General features: G+C 41.1%; 1 protein-coding gene across 1 annotated transcript in view; it reads right to left on the reverse strand.

Annotated features, from left to right (window-relative positions):
- LOC115259474 (uncharacterized) overlaps positions 1-20,225 on the reverse strand; it is a 730,118-nt gene that overhangs the window by 272,805 nt on the left and 437,088 nt on the right. The gene's annotated exons all lie outside the window — the stretch shown is intronic.

A 20,225-nucleotide genomic window follows, 5' to 3' on the forward strand; every position in this document is an offset into this window, starting at 1 on the left:
AGGGAGTTTGAGAAGGTACCAGGAGACTTCAGTGGCGTTTCAGAGGGGGCTCCAGGCGGTTTCAAAGTGTAGCGGGAGATCACAGGAGTGTTTGAGATGGTCTCATGGGATCTCATGAGCCTCCAGGAAGCATCGTGAGAGTTTCAGGTAGCAGAGGCGCTTCAGGGGGTATCAGGGGCATAGCAGGAAATCTAAAGGCCGCTTCAAATGATTCCAGAGGGTTTTACAGGCACTTCAGAGAGGATCAGGGGCGTTTTAGGGTGTTTTATGTACCTGGAGGTCTTGGAAGGTCCTGAGCTGGAGGCCTGAAACGATTTTCAGAGGGTCGCAGGGGTTTTCAGGGGGGTTTCAGAGAGTCTCGGAGGAGCATTAAGAGGTCTAAAGGGCGTTTCAGGTGATCGCAGTATGTTTGAGGGGGATTGTAGGAAGTCTGAGAGGCGCTTCAGGAGGCCCCAAGAGAGTTTTTGGGGGTCTCAAGGGCATTTTGGGAGGTCCAAGGCGGTTTCAGGATGTACCTGGTGATCTCAAAAGCGTTTTGGGGGGTCACAGGATCATTTCAGGGGGTCTTATTGAGTTCCTAGAGTTCCAGGGGAGTTTTACAGGGTGGATGAAGGTCTCCGGAAGCGTTTCAGAAGGTCTCACAGAATACCTGTAGGTCTAATGGGCATTGCCGCAAGTTTAGCTGGGCTTAAGGGGGTGTAAAACGCCTTTACAACTTTTCGGAACGCCCTGAAAACATTCCTGAAACCTCCTGAAGCCCTATGGAATGTCTCTGCAATGCCTTGAAACTTCGCTGAAACACCCGTTATACTATTACAACGCCCCTGAAATTAATGTTGATCCCTGGAAAGCCCTGGAAATGTTCCAGAGACCTACTTAATTGCTCTTGAAGCCCCTTGACACGTACCCGAAATCACGGTTTTACTATTGAAACGCACCTGAAATCCCTGTAATTCCATTTAAACGCCAACGAAACCTGTTGGAACGACTTTAAAAGGCTCCTGAGATACCCTAAAACAACCCCTTCAAACATTCTGGAAACCCCTTTGGCCCCATCTCAAATACCCTAGAGCAAAACCTGTTCTTGTAATCTATGTTTCCTCATTGAAACCCTGACTTAAATTATGCACAAATCTTCCTGTTTTAAGCCCTTTTAATTTATGCATCACATCCTCAACCCATGTCATAAAAAGTGGTTCCAGTGTACTGTTTGAGTCCACCGTGGTCAACTTAACATTCTCTGTCGTCTCACTACGGTGGTAATGCAAGCCGAAGTACGCCGTCGAATGCCGTATTCCTTACAATCAGACAAAAAGTTTGATCCCTGGGGTACCCCTGCAGTAAAATATAAACGCTTCTCTTCTTTTTCGGTGCCTTCCTCTATAGAGAAACGCCATTGATGACCACAGGACTGACTTTGAGCCTAGCCAGTGCGCTAGTAGATGGCGAATCTAGCATGTATGAGTACTGGTCAGTCTTCCACTACAGTCAGCTACAGAGTGGGTCATCGTTTATATGGAAAAATTAAAAATTCAATGGCATCCCACCAGATCAAAGCTTTTTTCATCCCATTTCAGGACCCAAATAAGTGTGCAAAATTTGGGCACGATCGGTTGTGTCTACGTTATGCGCATCGCGTTTGAAGTTTTATGGGGTTTTACATGGGAAAACACACTTTTTTACATTTCTCTCTTAACAAGCTCGAATTTGTCTAAAACCACGTAACCGATAAAGTGAAAACATAGCCTAGGGTGCCCTGAAAAACTTTGTCGAAGACCGCGAAGTGATCTGATGCTTATGAAACAAGTTATAGCGTTGGCATTGCTTGGCGAAACAGCATGATTTTGTTGCTATTATTATTCATTTACATGTTAAAACATAAACACATGCATGCAATTCGTTGGCTATAACAATTTTCACAAGCAGCGGATCGCTTTGCGGTCTTCAACAAAGTTTTTCAGAACATCCTAGGCTATCATTTTACAGTATTGATTAAAAAGTTTCAGACAAACTTTTTCAACTTATGACAAATATGCAAAAAAATATGTTTTCCCATACAAAATCCCATTCGGTTACCTTAACATCTCCTACTGAGAGCTAATCAGAGGTGATACGGATGCTGATTGGACCTTTCCGCAAGTGGATCGATGAGCCTGGTACACTGGAACCTCTTTTTATGCACATGGCTGGGACTGCATAACTTGAAAATGTGCATAAATTAAAAAAGGCATAAAAAAAGGGAATTTTATGCATAAACTAAGTTTGGACTTTAATTAGAGAATCTAGTTCGAGAAAACAGGTCTTGCTCCTGGGGCTAAGGGGGTTTTCTGAAAGTTCCCAGAGAGCCCAAAAAGGGGGTTCCAAGGGGTTTCAGGGGCGTTTTAAGGGGTTGTTTCGGGGGATTTGAGGAGCCTTTTAAGGGTGTTCTGTCAAGATTTTTTGGTGTTTTCATGGGATTACGGCGAATTCTGTGGAATTTCAATAGTATTAAGTGGGGTTCAGGGGCGTTCCAAGGGGCTTAATGGACTATTCAAGAGATCTCAGGAGCCTTTAAAGGGCGTTGCAAGAGGTTTGAATGACGTTTTAAGATATTTCAGAATCTGCTCTGAAAATTCTTGAAATGCCTCAAAAATTCCCCTTAAACCTCCCGGGGACCTAATGTAACGCACCTGAGAGGCTTCGAAACCCCTGAGCACTCCTCCGTAACGCCTCTGAATCCCCCGAAAATAATCTGAAACGTCTTGAAATGCCTCCAAAATCCCCTATAAACCCCCTCGGACCCCATGTAACGCATCTGAGAAGCTCCGAACCCCACGAAAACTCCTTCGTAACGCTTCCATAACGCCTTTGAATCCCACCGAAGAGGCTCTGAAACGTCATGAAATGGCTTCAAAATCCCACTTAAACCCCATCGGGCCCCATGTAACGCACCTGAGAGGCCCCAAACCCCCCGGAAACTCCTCCATAACGCTTAAGTAACGCCTCTTAATCACGCTGAAAATGGTCTGAAACATCCTGAAATGCCTCCAATATCCCCCTAAAACCCCCTTGGATCCTATGTAACGCACTTGAGAGGCCCCAAACCCTCCGAAAACTCCTCCGTTACGCTTCCGTAACGCCTCTTAATCACGCTGAAAATGGTCTGAAATATCCTGAAATGCCTCCAACATCCCCTTAAAACCCACTCGCACTCCATGTAACGCACTTGAGAAGCTCCGAAACCCCTGAAAACTCCTCCGTAACGCCTCTTACTCCCGCAGAAAATGGTCTGAAAAGTCCTGAAATGCCTTCAAAATCCCTCTTGAAACCCCCTCCGACCCTATGTAACGCATCTGCCAAGGCCCCAAACCTCCCGAAAACTCCGTAACGCTTTCGTAAAGGCTCTTAATCACGCCGAAAATGGTCTGAAACATTCTAAAATGCCTCCAAAATCCCCCTAAAGCCCCTCGGACCCCATGTGCACCTGAGTCAGAGAGGCTCCAAACCCCCCGAAAACTCCTCCGTAACGCTTTCGTAATGCCTCTTAACTCTGCAGAAAATGCTCTGAAATGCCTTCGAAATCTCTCTTAAACCCCATCGGACCCCATGTAACGCACCTGAGAGGCTCCGAATCCCAAAAAACTCCTCGTAACGCTTTCGTAACACCTCTGCATCCCGCCGGAAATTCTCTGAAACGTCTTGAAATGCCTCCAAAATCCCCCTTAAACCCCCTTGGACCCCATGTAACGCACCTGAGAAGCTCCGAACACCTCGAAAACTCCTCCGTAACGCTTCCGTAACGTCTCTAAATCATGCCGAAAATGGTCTGAAACATCCTGAAATACCTCAAAAAATCCTCCTAAACCAAAACCCCTCAAAATGCCTCCGTAACGCCTCTGTAACCAGCGTAAAATGCTCTGAGACTTCCTGAAATGACTCCTAAACCCCCTTATGACACACTCGAACTCCATGTAACGCACATGAGACCTTCGGAAACACCAAAAAATGAACCTGTAACCTTCCTTTGCTCTCCTCTGTAAACACCTCTTGACCGCCGTAGCAATAGTTCCCGTCATTATTAAATATTTTTATGCACACTATTGGTTCTGAGTAGCTTTCCCTCTTTTTATGCAGGGCATAAAAAAGGTGCATAAATTAAAAGTGCATAAAAATAACATGCATAAAAAGAGGTTTTAGTGTACATCGATCGCGTACTGCTGTTTGAGAACAAAGGCATTCTCATCTCTTCTTTTATCTCGTCCAGTATTTTACACTGGAGAGTCGCCTTCGCTTTTGAGACTTTTACCTCCAGCTTGAGCTTTCATGTCTATGCTCACAACCCTCAAAACGTCGACGTCCTTAGACGCCTCAGTCTTGAAGACCAGCCACTCGCTTCTTGTAGCGCTTGCAATCTCGCATGGTTTTTTTTTTTTCCCTTAATGTCTTCTTCCCACCAACTGCAATCCAGGGATTCCCATCTATCTGAACTGGTTGAACTACGGCTTAGAAATTTACGAGTCAACTCTTGGTTGAATAAGCGAATATTCTTTGAAAGTTACTACCCACAAAAAACTCTGTGAAGAATTCTCAAATGACCTCCTAGAAGAATTCACGGAGCAACTCCAGAAGAAATTTGGGAAGAAACTTTTTCAGCAATTCCCAAAAAACTCCAGGAAAAATTCTCAAAAAAGCTTCTGCTTAAACTAACCTGTAGTGAACTCTTCAATGATATTTCGGAGAAACCCACAAGGGAACTGCTGGATAAATTCTCTATGAAATTCCAGGAAAATTTATCGGAGAAACTCTTGGAGAAATTCATGGAAAATATCCTCATAAATCTTGGATGATCTTCCCATTGAACTCCTGATGAAATTATCAAAATATTTCCTGAAGGTTTTCTAAAAAAACATTTGAAAGGCTTCCCGAAGAAACTTTTGAAGAAATTCCCGTTGAGGTTACTGAAGTTACCCGAAGGTTTTAAATCTCCAATGAATGCGAAGGATTTTTCGCAAAATTTTCCAAAATCATTCTTGAAGGAATTTTTTCTGGATCTTCTAGAGAGTTTCATAAAGAGCTGTTGAAAAAATTTCCGATCAAATTCTTGGAATAAAAACTTTGTAGAAACTATCCAGAGGAGTTTTGAAGGCATATACTGTCTATCCTGAAGACAAGGAATTATTGAAAAACCATAAGATTTTCTTGGACGAAATGCTCAGATGACAAATATTCTTCTGGCAGAATTTCCGAAACATTTTTTCATCATTAACAATGTACAACTTATAGCGACTAAACAACCGAATGTCGCCTCAGCATACGCTCAGGATCTCGAGGCCGCGTTACCTGATGAGGGCGAGCGCGATGAGGCTCCTCTAGAGGAATGCTGGAGTACAGTGAAAGCAGCCATCAACGACGCAGCCGAGAGCACCATCGGGTACATAGAACGGAATCGACGGAACGGTTCGACGAAGAATGCAGAACGGTTTTGGAGGAAAAGAAAGCAGCGCGTATTACCGCACGCTGTAGCTAGGGACCCGACGGAACGTGGAGCGTTACAAACAGAAGCGGAAACAGCAGACCCGCCTCTTTCGGGAGAAAAAGCGCCACCTGGAAGAAGCAGAGTGCGAAGAAATAGAACTGCTGTGCCGTCACCAAGGAACACGTAAGTTCTATCAGAAGCTCAACGCAACGGCTTCGTGCCGCCAGCCGAAATATGCAGGGATAAAGACGGAGGCCTCTTGACGGACGGACGTGAGGTGATCGAAAGGTGGAAGCAGCACTTCGATCAGCACCTGAACGGCGTGAAGAACGTAGGCACGGGAGCCCACGACAACGGAAGGAACGACGACGCCAGTGCAGCGGAGGACGGAAATGAACCAACTCCCACGCTGAGGGAAGTTAAGGATGCCATTCACCAGCTCAAAACCAACAAAGCAGCTGGTAAGGATGGTATCGCAGCTGAACTCATCAAGATGGGCCCAGAAAAGTTGGCCACCTGTCTGCATCGGCTGATAGTCAGGATCTGGGAAACCGAACAGCTACCGGAGGAGTGGAAGGAAGTGGTAATCTGCCCCATTCACAAAAAAGGCAACCATTTGGAATGTGAGAACTTCAGGGCGATCACTATTTTGAATGCTGCCTACAAAGTGCTATCCCAGATCATCTTCCGTCGTCTGTCACCTAAAACGAATTAATTTGGAGGGAGTTATCAAGCCCGCTTCATCGACGGCCGGTCGACAGCGGACCAGATCTTCAGCGTTCGGCAAATCCTCCAGAAATGCCGTAAATACCTGGTCCCAAAGCTTCACCTGCAACGATGGACGGTGTGCAAATCTGCGTAAGGGTTTCGGGTGAACTATCCAGTTCATTCGAATCTCGCCGGGGACTGTAGTATTATTAATTAAGTTCTACAAAGCTAAAGCAGTACACGCGGATATTCAGCAAAACCATGCTAAGGGTGACAGGTTCCATGCCCAATCGGTACAGGATCTATATGTATTAGAAATAGTATATAGGCCGTACATTGTAGGTTATGGCCACTAATGGATTGATAAATTCACATCTTCATCGATGCTTCATCGCCCCTCACGCCCCGACAATTGATTCCAGATATAAATCCGTTCTCGACTGACACATCATATCGCCACCACCACCTTCAAAGAAAATCAATTCACGGGAAAGCAACACCCCAGATTACAATCTTGATTGATCCTCTTCTTCTATCTTTAAGACCGGGGAACCAAGAGCAGCAATCACGAACCACCGCACCGCACCACTGCCCGACCGGTGCGAAGGCAATCAACCGACAGGATAGACCGGTTCAGGAAAAGAGCTTTTCCAATCGAGCTTTTTTTTCCGGCACGGGGACCATACTCCGTAGCGTTTGTTTCCTCTTTGTTGTTCTCCCCTCTCAACCAAGTCACAGTCATGAGCCAAGTGTTCTCAACAACGGCGTGTCGTTTGCCTTTGCGGTACTTTCTAATCTCATCTACATAAAATTAATAAAGAGCTCATTCTTTCCGGTGGAGAGATGGTACCTTTTCGACGTCGGGTTGAACAGCACTGGAGCCAGTTAGCCAACCGGATACGGAACGACAGGGAAAGACTTCGTGATCTATATAGACGAATCGGAATACGGGGGTAAAAGAAGGGAATCCGCTTGGTTGGGGTCGTCTTCGACGTTGTCAATGTCACCTGGTGGCAGGAACCGAGCGAAGAGCCGAACGCAACGCATAAGATAAATGGATCAAAGGATACGGACGGAGTCTGAGCCGAACCGAGTCAGCCGAGTCGAGAAGATTAAAATATACGATATCAATTGCTTTTGATTAACATTTCTAACGAGCTGTAAGCAAAGCAGCTTTGGCAGAGATGGTCGAACGGAAACGATACTTTGGAACCATCATTGACAGTGATTTTGTAGAAAATTGGAAAATTGTTTTCGTGATTGTTATTCGTTTGAAAGTTTGTTTTAAGAATTCATAGCAAATCTTTATTATTATTTTTAATTCTTCGTTTACTAAGGTAGTGCGTATGCAGTAATTATTGTGGAAGGGACGTTTTTGATGGAGTTCTTCCTTTATGAGTTTAGCCAGAATTGTTCGTAAAATTTCTAGAAAATTCTCCAGCATTACCTCCAGGGACCCCGCCAGGAATTGTTTTGAGAATCTTTTCAGGTTGCATTAAAAAATTTCAGAATGTTTAGACAAAGTAGATTCTCACAGGTTTTCTTAGAAAGATTTTAGCAAGAATTCTTCTAAAGATTCCTTTTAGTATCTCTTCAGAATGCATCCCTGTACATGCATTTCTTTGAAAACTTCTCCAGGGATTCCTCCAGAGATTCTTTCAAAATTCTTCCAGAAACTTTCCTTGGGACTTCCGCAAGAATTTCTCAAAAAAAAAAAGATTCAGCTTGAAACTGGTCAACGGGATCCCGCACAAACTTCTTCCGGAATTCCTCCTGGGATTCCTCAAGAGATTCTTAAGGAAATTTCTGCAAACAATTCTTCAGGAATTCTTTCAGAGTTATTGTCAGATTTTTTTCTTTAAGTTTTACTTTGGGATTTCTGCTAAAATTCTTCTAAAAATGTATCAAAAAATTCTTCAGAAAAATCTCCAAGGGGTTTCTCCAAACGGTTCTCCAAAAGATGCAACTTTTGGAGATATTTTTCCACAAAGATTCAGAGATTCTTCCATAAATTCCTCTAGGGCTTCAGTTAAGATTAAAAAAAAAACATCTTTTAAGAAATTATTGTTTGAGTTTATACAGTGGTTACAACAGGTATTACTCTTTTAATTCAAGTATTTCTTGGGTATTCGCAAGGAAATTCCTCCAAAAAGATTTCCTGGAAAAACCTCCAGGAATTACTCCAAGAATTTCTTCATGTATTCTCCAGTCATTGCTTTGGGTTTAATCAGACCTTCCTTCAGGAATTCTTTCAGATTCTTTTTTTTTAGATTCTCTTAACTACTCCGGGAGCAATTATATCAGAATCTATTCCTTAGCAGTTTTCAAGATTTCTTTCCAGAAGTTTGTATGAAAGTTCTTCAGATTTTCTAGGCATTATCAAATATTTTTTTATTTTTTTATTTCTTTCATTGTTTTTTTTTTAAGAACTCCTCAGGATTCTTAAAAAAATAAGAAAAAAAAGAAATAAAAAAAACTCCTCAGGATTTTTTTTTAAATTTTTGATGCATTTTCTTAAGAAATTTCGCCAGGTAGTAGTAAGTAAGTAAAAGAGTAAGTAAGTAGTAGGTAGTGAAATTTTCCTGACAATTCCTTCAGAGGTATCTCGTGAAGTTCTTCCAAGGACTCCATCAAAACCCGGATACGTGGACGGAATTTTTTTGAGAGATTTATCCAAGAATTACACCAGTACATATGTCAGCCATTCAAGCAGACATTTTTTAGAAATCATTTCAGAAATTCCTCTACTGTTTTTTTTCAACATCCCAAGCATTTTCCCCTTGGAAATTATTGTAGAGGGCTTTCTTCTTAGATTCAAGGGGTATATTGAGGTGCTTCTTCGGGTATTCTCCTAGATAATATCCCAGGCATTCATCCAGAAATTTCTCCGAAGATAACTTCAGAAATTGTTACGGAAATTTTGATCCAGGAATTCCTCTAGAAAAAAAATCCTGAAGAACTTGCTGCAGAGCAAACTGTGGAGGAGCTCCTGCCTAAATCACTAAAAGTTATGATGCAATAATCTCCGGGGAAATTCCTGCAGGATTTTCTGGAATCCCTGGACAAATTTCCGATCATATTCATGCAGGAATTTTCAGTGGAATCCTAATTCCTGAACAAATTTCTGGGGACATCTTGAAGAAACATCAGAACGAAATTTGAAATTTTTGGAAAGTTTTCCGAAAAAATACTGGAAGAATTCAAAAAAAAATCTTTGAATCTTTCTAAAAGAATCCTTGTGGGAAATTCTGAATGAATCCCCAAAGATATTTCCGATGAATCCCTGAAAGACTTTTCAAAGCAATTCTTGGGCGAGTTTACATAGAAATCTATTAAAAGAACAATTTCTGGAGAAATTTCTTGAGAAATTTATTAGGAAATATCTGAAGGAAGTCAAAAAGTAATCCAAGAAGAATTTTTTTTTGAATCTTCGGAGAAGTTTCTAGACTGCATTCATGGAGTTATTTATTTCTGAATGAATTCATGGATTAATTTTAGAAGAAATCCATAGAAGAATTCCATGAATCTTTGGAATCTTTGGGCAATTTTTTGGAGGAATCTCCAGGGATATTTCTGAAAGAGTCCCTGGAAGCACGTTCGCAGGAATCTTTGTGAGATTTTCTGAGGGAATCAGTGGAAGCTGTTTCTGACGAAATCCGTGGAAAAATTAATGAAGGAATCTTTGTTTGCCTTAAAGAAACGCTCAAAGTATTTCTAGAAGAATCCGTAAATGAATGCTCGTACGGATTCCTGAAAATATCTAGGGAATCGCGCCACTTGGGTGGTGGCTTCTATACTCGTCTGTTTTCCACTACAACTCAGTCAAATTTGAACCAATTGACACAACTTTTGGAATGTGGTGAGATAGGTATAGTATCTACCCGTGTACAACATTTCAAGTCAATTTATTCAAAATTGACTGAGTTATAGTGGCAAACAGACGAATATAGAAGCCACCGCCCAAGTGGCGCGATACCCTATGTAGGATTTTTCAAGGAATCTATAGGAACTTTCCAGAGAAATATTTTTGCAGGATCCTCTATTGAAAACTTCGAAAGAAATTATGCATGAAATTCTGAAGTAATCCATGGAAGATGTTATAAAGAGCATTCAAAAGAAACGGAAGACTTTTCAAAAAGAAATCCTGGAGTGGAGCGGAGAGAAATCCATGGAGCAGTATCGAATGGACTCCAAGGTTTCATAAAAGAGATCCTAAATTATTTTTTGAAGAACATTTTGAAGGAAAATCATCGATTTTTAAAGGATTCAATAGAAGAGTTCTTCTTATCGCTATTTCCAGTGATATGTTGAAGTTCGAAAGAGCATCGCACTGCTTTAGTTCGTCTAAGGTTACGAAATTTCATCCGCAATCCGTATACTAGATTTTTAATTAGTTTCGCCGGAAAACCATGTCCGAACATAGTCTGACATAACTCATTTCTCTAGGCTGAATCATACGCTGCCTTGGAATCAATAAACGGATAATGGTTCTGCTGGTTTCACTGTCGAAATTTATCGAGAATCTGGCGTGAGATGAACATCTGATCCGTCGTTGATGGACTCTCACAAAAACTCGCCTGATATTCGCCGATGAAAGACTCCTCAATCGGCCTCAGCCTGTAAAACAAATTTTCAGACAAAATATTATACCTAAAAAAAGATGACACAGTGGCTCACTACCGTGTCTGAGAAACTCGGCCGAAAGTTCGTCCTTCCCAGCAGCCTTATTGTTCTTCAACCCTCTAATGGCTGTCTTGACCTCCTCTATCATTGGAGGTTCTACAGCCTGTTTGTTGAAATTCAAATTCTGTTGATTTGAATTCTGTCTGAGGCTCATCATTTTTCACCGTTCAACAATAAGTATCTGAAAGTACTACTTCCTCCTGGGAGCCACCATTGTGATGTCTATCAACAAGTTTATATCACGGTCATACATGCTGAGAAAAACTGCTGTTTTTCTCCGCGCGCCATTGGCAGTTTCGAAAAACCTTCGCATATCATTCTGTTCATTCTGTTCATACTTTCTTGCACCTGAGCAACTTCCAGGACAATTTTGTGCTTCTCTTTTTTCTGTCTGTGGTGGATCAATTTCAGCCATCCTGGAGGTCCCTGGAGTGCTATCATGGTAAAATCAGAACTGGTTACTGGAGGTTCCCAAAGTTCAGGCGCCCCAAGATTGTTAAGACTTAAATATTGCGCCTAGTTGCTTTAGGCTGCAAAACGGTGAGCCGATAAGGAGAGCGTCCAACATAACTCAGGTCCTCACTAGTTCCGACCTAATGCTTCAACGGGTCAAGCGATGACAAAGACCGCCAGCTTAAAGTTGTGTGCTTAACTGGTAGTGCAGCCTGGGTACTGTTGTCCTTCTCACTTCAACTAGATTGAGGAGGTATGTCCCGAGCGTCTGCGGTTTAAACATCCTATGTTCTAGCATCCAGCGGCTGAATATGAAATACTCCTTCACCGAAACCGAAAACGAAGTGAAAAAGTATAGGACAGATACCTCCAAAAAGGTTGGGAATCACTGATCTACAAAAATGCGTTGTAATATGCTTTCAACCAAATGGCATCACCTGCCTCATCACTCACTGGGTCGAATGGCCCTCACTGGACTTCATTTAATAACAGCACACTCTTCGCAAATCGGCCGCCATTAAATCATAAAACTTTTTCTGACTCACTTCGCCTTGTAACGGGGGCCTTCTACCGCACCGCATGCACAAAAAGCACGTAAACGACGACAACGAGTGAGATTAAGTGAATAAAAGTGGAAAACTTCTTGTTGACTGGCGTGGCGCCCTTGTTTAAGTACACACCGACTACAGATTTGCCCTTCCCCAACTGGAGGAGAGGATTTTCCTTCCAAAGTCGTGCCTCGTCGACATTGTAGGACCTGTGAGAAAGTTGAACCATGGGAAGTTTCTTGCAGTTAGTCAGTATGCCCGACCCGAAGGAAACTGAGAGGGTACTGATTAAAGTGTGCTGCTGCAACTCTTGAGAAAGTCTGTCTGTTTGTGGGTTGTGCCTTCGCAAGTTACTATTGGTTGGCTTGATTCTACAGATTACATTTGGTTGCGGTGTAATGCGCCGTCTTGTAAGGAGGTTTTCATTTGAGGTTTATTGTCGAGGGAAGTAAATTAGAATTCGAGACAGAAAGTGTAAATGCATTTCCTGCTCGATGAATTCCATACTCACAAAGTATATTTGTGGAAGGTGAGAGTGACCTTACTTCTCAGAATGTTTTGAAAAACCACAAACACTTTTTCTAATGATCCGTCATGTAAGCGAAATTCAACCATTGCAAATAACAAAACAAAGGCGAAGGAGTAAAGTTTTACAAATCTTCTTCTCTATTACATACGGTTACAATGATATTAAACATTCCATTTGGCAAAGCTTTACCAGGACCATGCAGGAATAATGTGGTTCCTCCGAAGGAATTCAATCTCGTCTATGCAAAGTCCTGTGTGCTCCATAGGACTGCCTGTCAGATGGTGACGGACCGAGACTAACCACCCCTCACCGCAAGTGCGTATGTAATCTAATAAAAAATGCATATTTTCCCCATTATTGGTCATTCTGGGGCCGAAGGCGATACCATAGCATATCGTTCCCTTGGTTGATCCCGGAAAAACAAATATTTATATTCTTTGCACATCTTTCTCATTTTTCTGTTCGCGTTTTGAATCCCAAAACTTATACAGCCCCAAACTGACCGTTGGTTGTTATGTCCGGGGTTTGATTTTGGGTACACACTGAGGGGTGTGACCGGTCCGAATCGTTTATGGTGTCAGATTCGGTTTGCCAATGTTGGCTCCAAAACATACGCTGGAGATTCGCGCTGTTTTCTAAGGCCCAACATCGTGTTCCTCTTTATTTTAGACAAAAGAAGTATTTCAAAAGAGCAGTGTGTTAAAAAAACGTTCGTTATATCGGAGCCCTCATTTAAAAGTAGCACTGCTGTGATTAATCCACCTGTAAGTGGAAAAGAAGTTTGTTTTTTTTCATGAATAAAAACAGCGTGTTGGTGTCTTCAACAGAGTTGTAGATAATGATAATATGAGAAACCTTGTAGAGTTATTCCAAGATTCCTATAAAATTTCTTCATCTAATCATCCACAAGATTTTTCTGAGATTCTTTAAGAAAGTGTTTCAGGCACATCTCCTGGAATTCCTTCTGGTACGTATCCTGCAGCTTCTTCGGTGAAGTTTCCAAGATATTCTTTTGTGAATTCTTAAGAAGATAGTTATTAGATACTACAAAGGGTGTTTTCTGAGGTTTCTCCTAGATTTGGATTTACTTTTGTTTTTTTTACCTCTTAAATTTCTTCTGGGAGTCCTGCAGACTGATAGACCTCAAGTAGTTCTTTAAGGGATTTGCAACTGAACTTAATGCTTGTTTCCTTCCTGCAATTGCTTCTTGCATGAATTCCTACAGGGATTCCTCCGATATTTTGTCATGAAACTCCTTGATTTTTTTTCAGGATTTCCCCGGGAATCATTTCAGGAGTTTCTTGGAAATTCATCCAGAAGTTTCCTGGGAACCCCTCCAGGTATTTCTCGGGAATTTCTGTAGTATATTTTAGAGAATTTCTGCAGGAATTCCTAGCAAATTCCTAAAGGAGTTCCTCGAGAATTCTTCCAGGAAGTCAGGTATCAGTAGGACGGCTTAAGAGGCACGTTCTCCTCCACGTTCTAATGGAGCATCAGGTCATCCTCGGGAATTCTTCCAAAAGTTCCTCGGGAGTTCCTTTAGGACTTCCCCTGTAATTCCTCCAGCAGTTTCTTGGCGATTCTCCCTGGAAAGTCCCGGGAATTCATCCAGGAGATCCTCGGAAATTCCTCGGGAATTCTTCCCTAAGTTCCTCGAGAATCCCTCCAGGAACTCCTAGAAAAAAAAATGAGCGACTCCTGGAAGAATTCCCGAGGAGCTTTAAATGCATTATCACAAGGAAATTGTAGAGAAATTCCCGAGGAACTTCTGAAGGAATTCTTGAAGATCCTTTAACCCTTTGGAGCCGATTTGTTTCGCCGCTGTCGACGCAACCTCGCTGGTGTCGAATACGTTTGTTATGCTCGGTTTCATCGCCGGGGTCATATATGACCCCTCCGGCTCCAAAGGGTTAAAGGAAATCATGAGGAACTCCTATGTAATTCACGAGGAACTTGTAGAGGAATTCCTGAGGAGCTTCAGAAGGAATTTTCGAAGTATTTTTTAAACAAATCCCTAAGAACTCCTGAAAGAAGTCCAGGGAAACTTTTCGAGAAACTCTTGATGGAATCACCGAAAAGCTCTTCAGTAGGCTGCGGCTTATTTTTCAAAACTTGTTGAAACCTGGAATTCGTTAGCTCTTTTGGATTCAAATGACACAAAAAGAAAAACCTCTGAGTTTAAGCCAAAAATATTGAGATTTAGAGGTCGCGCAATCGCTTCAAAGTCGAATTTCCGAGTAATAAAAAGGTGTTTTCACTTCAAGTGCCATAACTTTCTCAATTTTCAACCGATTTTCCTTTTTTTATGAATTTCTCACAAATTAAATTTCGAATAAACTCGTAGAACATAATTTTTCCCAAAGTCACGCAAAATATGAGTTTTTGAAGATTTAATTCATTTTTTTCTTCTTTTTACAAACATGTTTAACTTTAGAATCTTATAACTTTTTAACCGTTTGACCAATTTTAATTTTTTTAGCTTGCTTTTGTAGATATTTTTGTTGCCTAAAAATGCTGTGAATATCCCTAAATATGAGGCTAAGTATCTGGTTTGGGGTAAAAAATTGCGATTAATCGTCAAAAACTCCAATTTTGCATGAAAAAATCAAGTTTTAAGGCATATTTTGGCAGTTTTTGATGAAAAGTATCATAAAAATGACTATTTTGATGAAAAGTTTGTTTAGGACAAAAATAGAGAACGAAAGTATCTACAAAAGCAAGCCAAAAAAATTAAAATTGGTCAAACGGTTAAAAAGTTATAGGACTCTGAAGTTAATTTTTTTTTTGTAAAAAGAAGAAAAAAATGAATTAAATCTTCAAAAACTCATATTTAGCGTGACTTTGGAAAAAAAATGATGTTATACGAGTTTATTTGAAATTTAATTTGTGAGAAATTTATAAAAAAAAAGATTGAAAATCGGTTGAAAATTGAGAAAGTTATGGCACCTGAAGTGAAAACACCTTTTTATTACTCGAAAATTCGACTTTAAAGCCATTGCGCGACCTCTAAATCTCAATATTTTTGGCTTAAACTCAGAGGTTTCTCTTTTTGTGTCATTTGAATCCAAAAGAGCTAACGAATTCCAGGTTTCAACAAGTTTTGAAAAATAAGCCGCAGCCTCCTCTCCAGATATTTTCGAGAAACTCGCAAAGAAATTATCGAGGAACTCCTGGAGGAATTCCCAAAAACATCTCGAGGAGTTTCGAATGTTACTGTGGAACTATCGATTAAATTTCCGAGGAACTCGTCTTTGAATTCCCGAAAGACTTCTCTAGACTTCTGCAGAAATTCCCGAGGAACTTCCAGAGGAACTTCCATAGAACTCTCGAAGAACACCTGGAACAATTCCCGAGCAATTCTTGGAGGAAATCCCGAGGAACTCTTGATACAATTAACGATTAACCCAGGTAACAATTTGATGCTGTACAAACGTTTCTCCATTTATTTTAAATCAGGCTTCATTTGAACAAAATCTGAGCCCAAGAGGTACAATCCTTTATTCAGCTCCTAAACATCTAATTTTGTTGATTTTATTCAACCTTTAGCTGATTTGAGGTTCGTTGAAAGGCTAATTTAAGCCTTAATATGCGCTAAATCTGTAATCAATAAAAATTTATTAATTGTGTAAAATGAAGCCCATTTTCACCATTAGCAGCGTCTATTTCCAGAAGATATGTTTAGAGATGTATAAAGTAATCTGTGGGAAAACTGGACCTCCTGATTTATAGTCACTCACCTTAGCAGCTACACCACACACACTTGTATACATATCCTCGAAAACAAGAGCATTACTTGTTGTGTCTAAATAGCCAAGAACATAAGTTGAACTAAGTCTGCATTGAGGCTGAAGAAGCGACGTGGACTTCACGAAAACATGCTTGGGTCTAGCTGTAAAAATATTTGAATTAAGGTTGAACAACAGATGATTGATTCTGCATGTTGTTGGTGTATGTTTTAAAGCTGGTTGCCCAGATGAATAATATTCTATTCAACTTGATATTCAGCCATCTATATATTGCTGATTAAAAAGCCTGAACAAACCATATTTCAGACCAATATTCAGCTGTCATTGTGTCCAGCCGTTGAACCAATAACCAGCTATTGTTTAGCTAAAACTCTCACTGTTCAGCATACATTGTTACTTGGGAACTCCTCTAGGAATTCCTGAGGATCCACTGGAGCAATTGTCGAGGTACTCCTGAAGGAATTCCAGAGGAACTCCTGAAGGAATCCCAAAAGACATGGTTTCCCAAACTGGGGGTCGCGAGAGATAGTGGAATATTTTACTGTAACTGACATCAAATGAGAGAATTTCTATGGTGGGTCGCGAAAAGTACGTCTGCAGGCCAAAGGGGGTCGCGCACCTTAAAGTTTGGGAACCTATGCCATAAGAAATTCCGGAAAACTCCTGGTAGGATTCCCGAGGAACTCCCAAAGAACTCTTAGAGGAACTTCTGGAGGAATTACCGAGGAACTCCTAGGGAACTCAAACAGTTCTCAAAGAGCTTCCGATAAACTTCTAGTGGAGCTCGTTAGGAATCCCCGAGTATCTTCCAAAAGAATTGCTGAGGCTCCTCCTAAATAGGTAGAATTCCTGAGAAACTCGTAGAGGAATTCACGAGATACTCTTGATGGACATTCCGAAAAACTCCTCTAAGAATTCCCGAGAACTCCTGCAAGAATCCTCAAGGACATCCCAGACAAATTCCCGGGAAACTCCTAGAACTCCGGGGTAGTTCTCGTAGAACTGCTAGAGGAATTCCCGAGCAAATCATGGAGAATTTTAAAGAGATTCTTGAAGGAACTCCTTCAGGAATACTCGAGAAACACCTGGAGAAAATTATCGGGAAGCTTCAATAGAATTCACGAGGTACTCATGAAGGATTCCCCGATGAACTCCTGGTGAACTCAAGGAATTCCCCAGGAGCTTCGAAGAACTCCTAGTGTAAATCCCGTGTAATTTTTGTATGAAACCCAGAAAAAATATCTGGAATCCTCAATCCTGGAGAGACAACTAGAAGAGTTCCAGAACGATCCCAAGGAGAAATAATTTCAAGAAGTTTAAAATGTCGCAAGGCAAGCTTGAATAGAGATCAGTAATTGTGGCCAATATTGCACTGGCCACATTCACTGTTGCTTATTAAATCCTATTTTTTATGACAGGATTGAAAACTGGCCACTATTCCGGAGTCTTTCTGTGATTTTTTGAGAATTCCTTCAAGAATTATTCCCGAGATTTCTTAAGCTGATGCATAGAATCATTCTTGAATTCAACATATTCGTAAAGAAACTAAGAACTTTTTAACAAATGTTTCTATGGATTTCTTTAGAAAAGTATCCAATGATAATTTTGTAAAATCATCCACACATTGGTACAGTAATTCCTCCTGAGTTCTATGCGTTTCGTCAGAAATCGCCCAATTTTTTTTTTGAAATATCTCCTGAGATTTTTTCAGAAAATTATTCCATAGAATTCTATAAGAGAATCAAAATTTCTGAATTCTTTCAGAAATAAAGCAAAGGATTTTTTACTACATCTTCCAAAATTTCCTTCAAAATTTATTTCAGGAATTCCTTAAGATAATCCTTTAGGGATTCCGTAAGATAAGCATTATAAACAAATTCGCAAAATTGAATAGTCCAACGCAATCACAAAATCCGGCAGGAGTTTTTTCAAGGATTCTTGCATTATTATTTTCCGTAATTTTATTAGCAATTCCTTCAAAAATTCCCGCAGAAATTCATACAGAGATTCATTTAGGAGTTGCAGTAGCATTCACCGAAAAATTCCCCAGAAATTCCTGCAGCATTTCCTCCAAGGATGCATTTTGAAGATTATATTTTTCCACCGATTCAGAAATTTATCCAGAAATATTTTTTTGAGGTTTCAATAGTATTTCTATTTGAAACTTCTCAAGAGATGGTTTGAATTTGGGAACCATGAGTGACCATATTTGATTTCATCATTGCTGCTCTGTTCTGAAGGCGTTTCGAGGGCATTTCAGAGCGCTTCAGGGCGTTTCAGGAGGTTTCAGAGGGGTTTAGGGGGGCTCACGAGCTCTCGTATGGTTTCCACGTGGGTCCTATGGGGATTTTAGAGACATTTACTGGTGTTTTAACGCTATTTAGGGCATTTAAGGGAGTTTCATGGTGTTTTAGGAGGTTTTAGAGGCATTTTAGGAATTTGCACAGGAACTCAGGCGAACTCCACGGGGGTCTCTGGGGATTTCAAAGACATTTTTTTGCGTTGCAGAGGGTGTTGTGTGAGGATTCAGTGGGATTTAATAGGTATTCACAGGTTCCTAGGTTAGTTCAATGGGGGTCTCATGCATTTCATGGCGCTTCCATGCTTTTCATGATGTTTCAAGGCGTTACATGGCGTTTCAGGACACAATCAGGGAGTTTCAGTAGGTTTCAGAGCGATCTTAGGGATTTTCACAGACTCTCACTGGTGGGATTTAGTAGTTTTAAGACATTTCAAAGCTTTTCAGGAGGCTTCAGACGGGCTTTAGCTTCAGCATTTCAGGGGGCTTCAGAGGCATTTCAAAGCGTTTTAGGAGGTGTCAGACAGCTTTTAGGTGAATTCGTGAATTTTTAAGGCTGTTTTAGAGCGTTCCGAGCCCCTCAGGAGGTTTCACAGGTTCTGGTGAGTTTCACGGGGGCCTCAGGGGGTTTCAGAGGCATTTTTTGGCGTTTCAGAGGAAGTTTCAGAGCGATGAGTTCCACTTGGACTTAAGTGAAGTTAAAGATGCGTTTTAAGACTTATCGAAGCATTTTAGGGCATTTCCAGAGGATTTCGGGGTTCATGAGATCTTCATGGAGATTTCAGAGGTGTTTCAAGGCATCAATCAGGTTAGCATCATAAGAGTCTTACGGGGGTTTCAGTTGCATTTCCATGCGCTTCAAAGCATTAAAGGGTGTTAAAGGGTATTGTAGGAGGCTTCACAGGCTCGTAGAAGATGTTTAAGTCGGTTTCACGGGGAGGGGGGGGTGGGGTTTGATTCAGAGGTGTTTCAGATTGTTTTAAGGCGTGTAGGTTTCAAAGGCGACTTCATAGGCTTGCAGGAGCGCTTCAGGTGTGTATCAGGAAAGCTTAAGGGACGTTCCAGAGGTGTTCTAAATGCGTTGCAAGCCGTTAAAGGTAGTCTTAGGACTTCAAGACTGTCCAGGCTGAATATACTGATCTGACCTATACTCGAAGAAAGTTTTGAAGATTCTTAAACACACAATGAACTAACCGTTGCATGAGGCTGTGCAAGTTTAAATTTATTTTATCAAACACACTAGCTTTGTATGTAGATTGCTCAAGAAAGTTTTACAGGTATTTTTCACGAACGCCTCTAGAGATTTCCTCGGAAATACTGTAGGAATTCATCCAGAAAATACAGTAAGAACTCCCCCGAAAATTCCTAAATTATTGCAGAAGTGCCATGTTTATTGTATGTATGCAATAAACATGCCCTGAATGATAGTAAAAAGCCAAAACAGATAATGAAATACGCTGAATTATTACCACCAACACATAGTTTTCTGTTAAAGCTTTTTGAAAAGGTTAAATCATGATCCTGGAAAGGTTTCGATTTCAACGAAATCGCATCAGAGGCCCTTTTCGAACAATAGCACAAAGCCCTCTTTTCCGGTATATGATTCATCTAATACATATGTACATCAAATACTGATAGTCTCGCTCGCACCACAGCTTACCTACGCACAGAACTATGATGACAAAGTCGGTCCACCCCCGCACTGCACCCCCGGCCTACAGAGTGACCTACATACAATGCAATGGACAAAGAACAGCTCAGGCCATCGCCCCTGCCAATTACATTAGCATCACTTTTATGGCCA

Source organism: Aedes albopictus, chromosome 1 (genome assembly GCF_035046485.1).
Source record: "Aedes albopictus strain Foshan chromosome 1, AalbF5, whole genome shotgun sequence".
In the NCBI taxonomy this organism is placed as follows: Eukaryota; Metazoa; Arthropoda; class Insecta; order Diptera; family Culicidae; genus Aedes; species Aedes albopictus.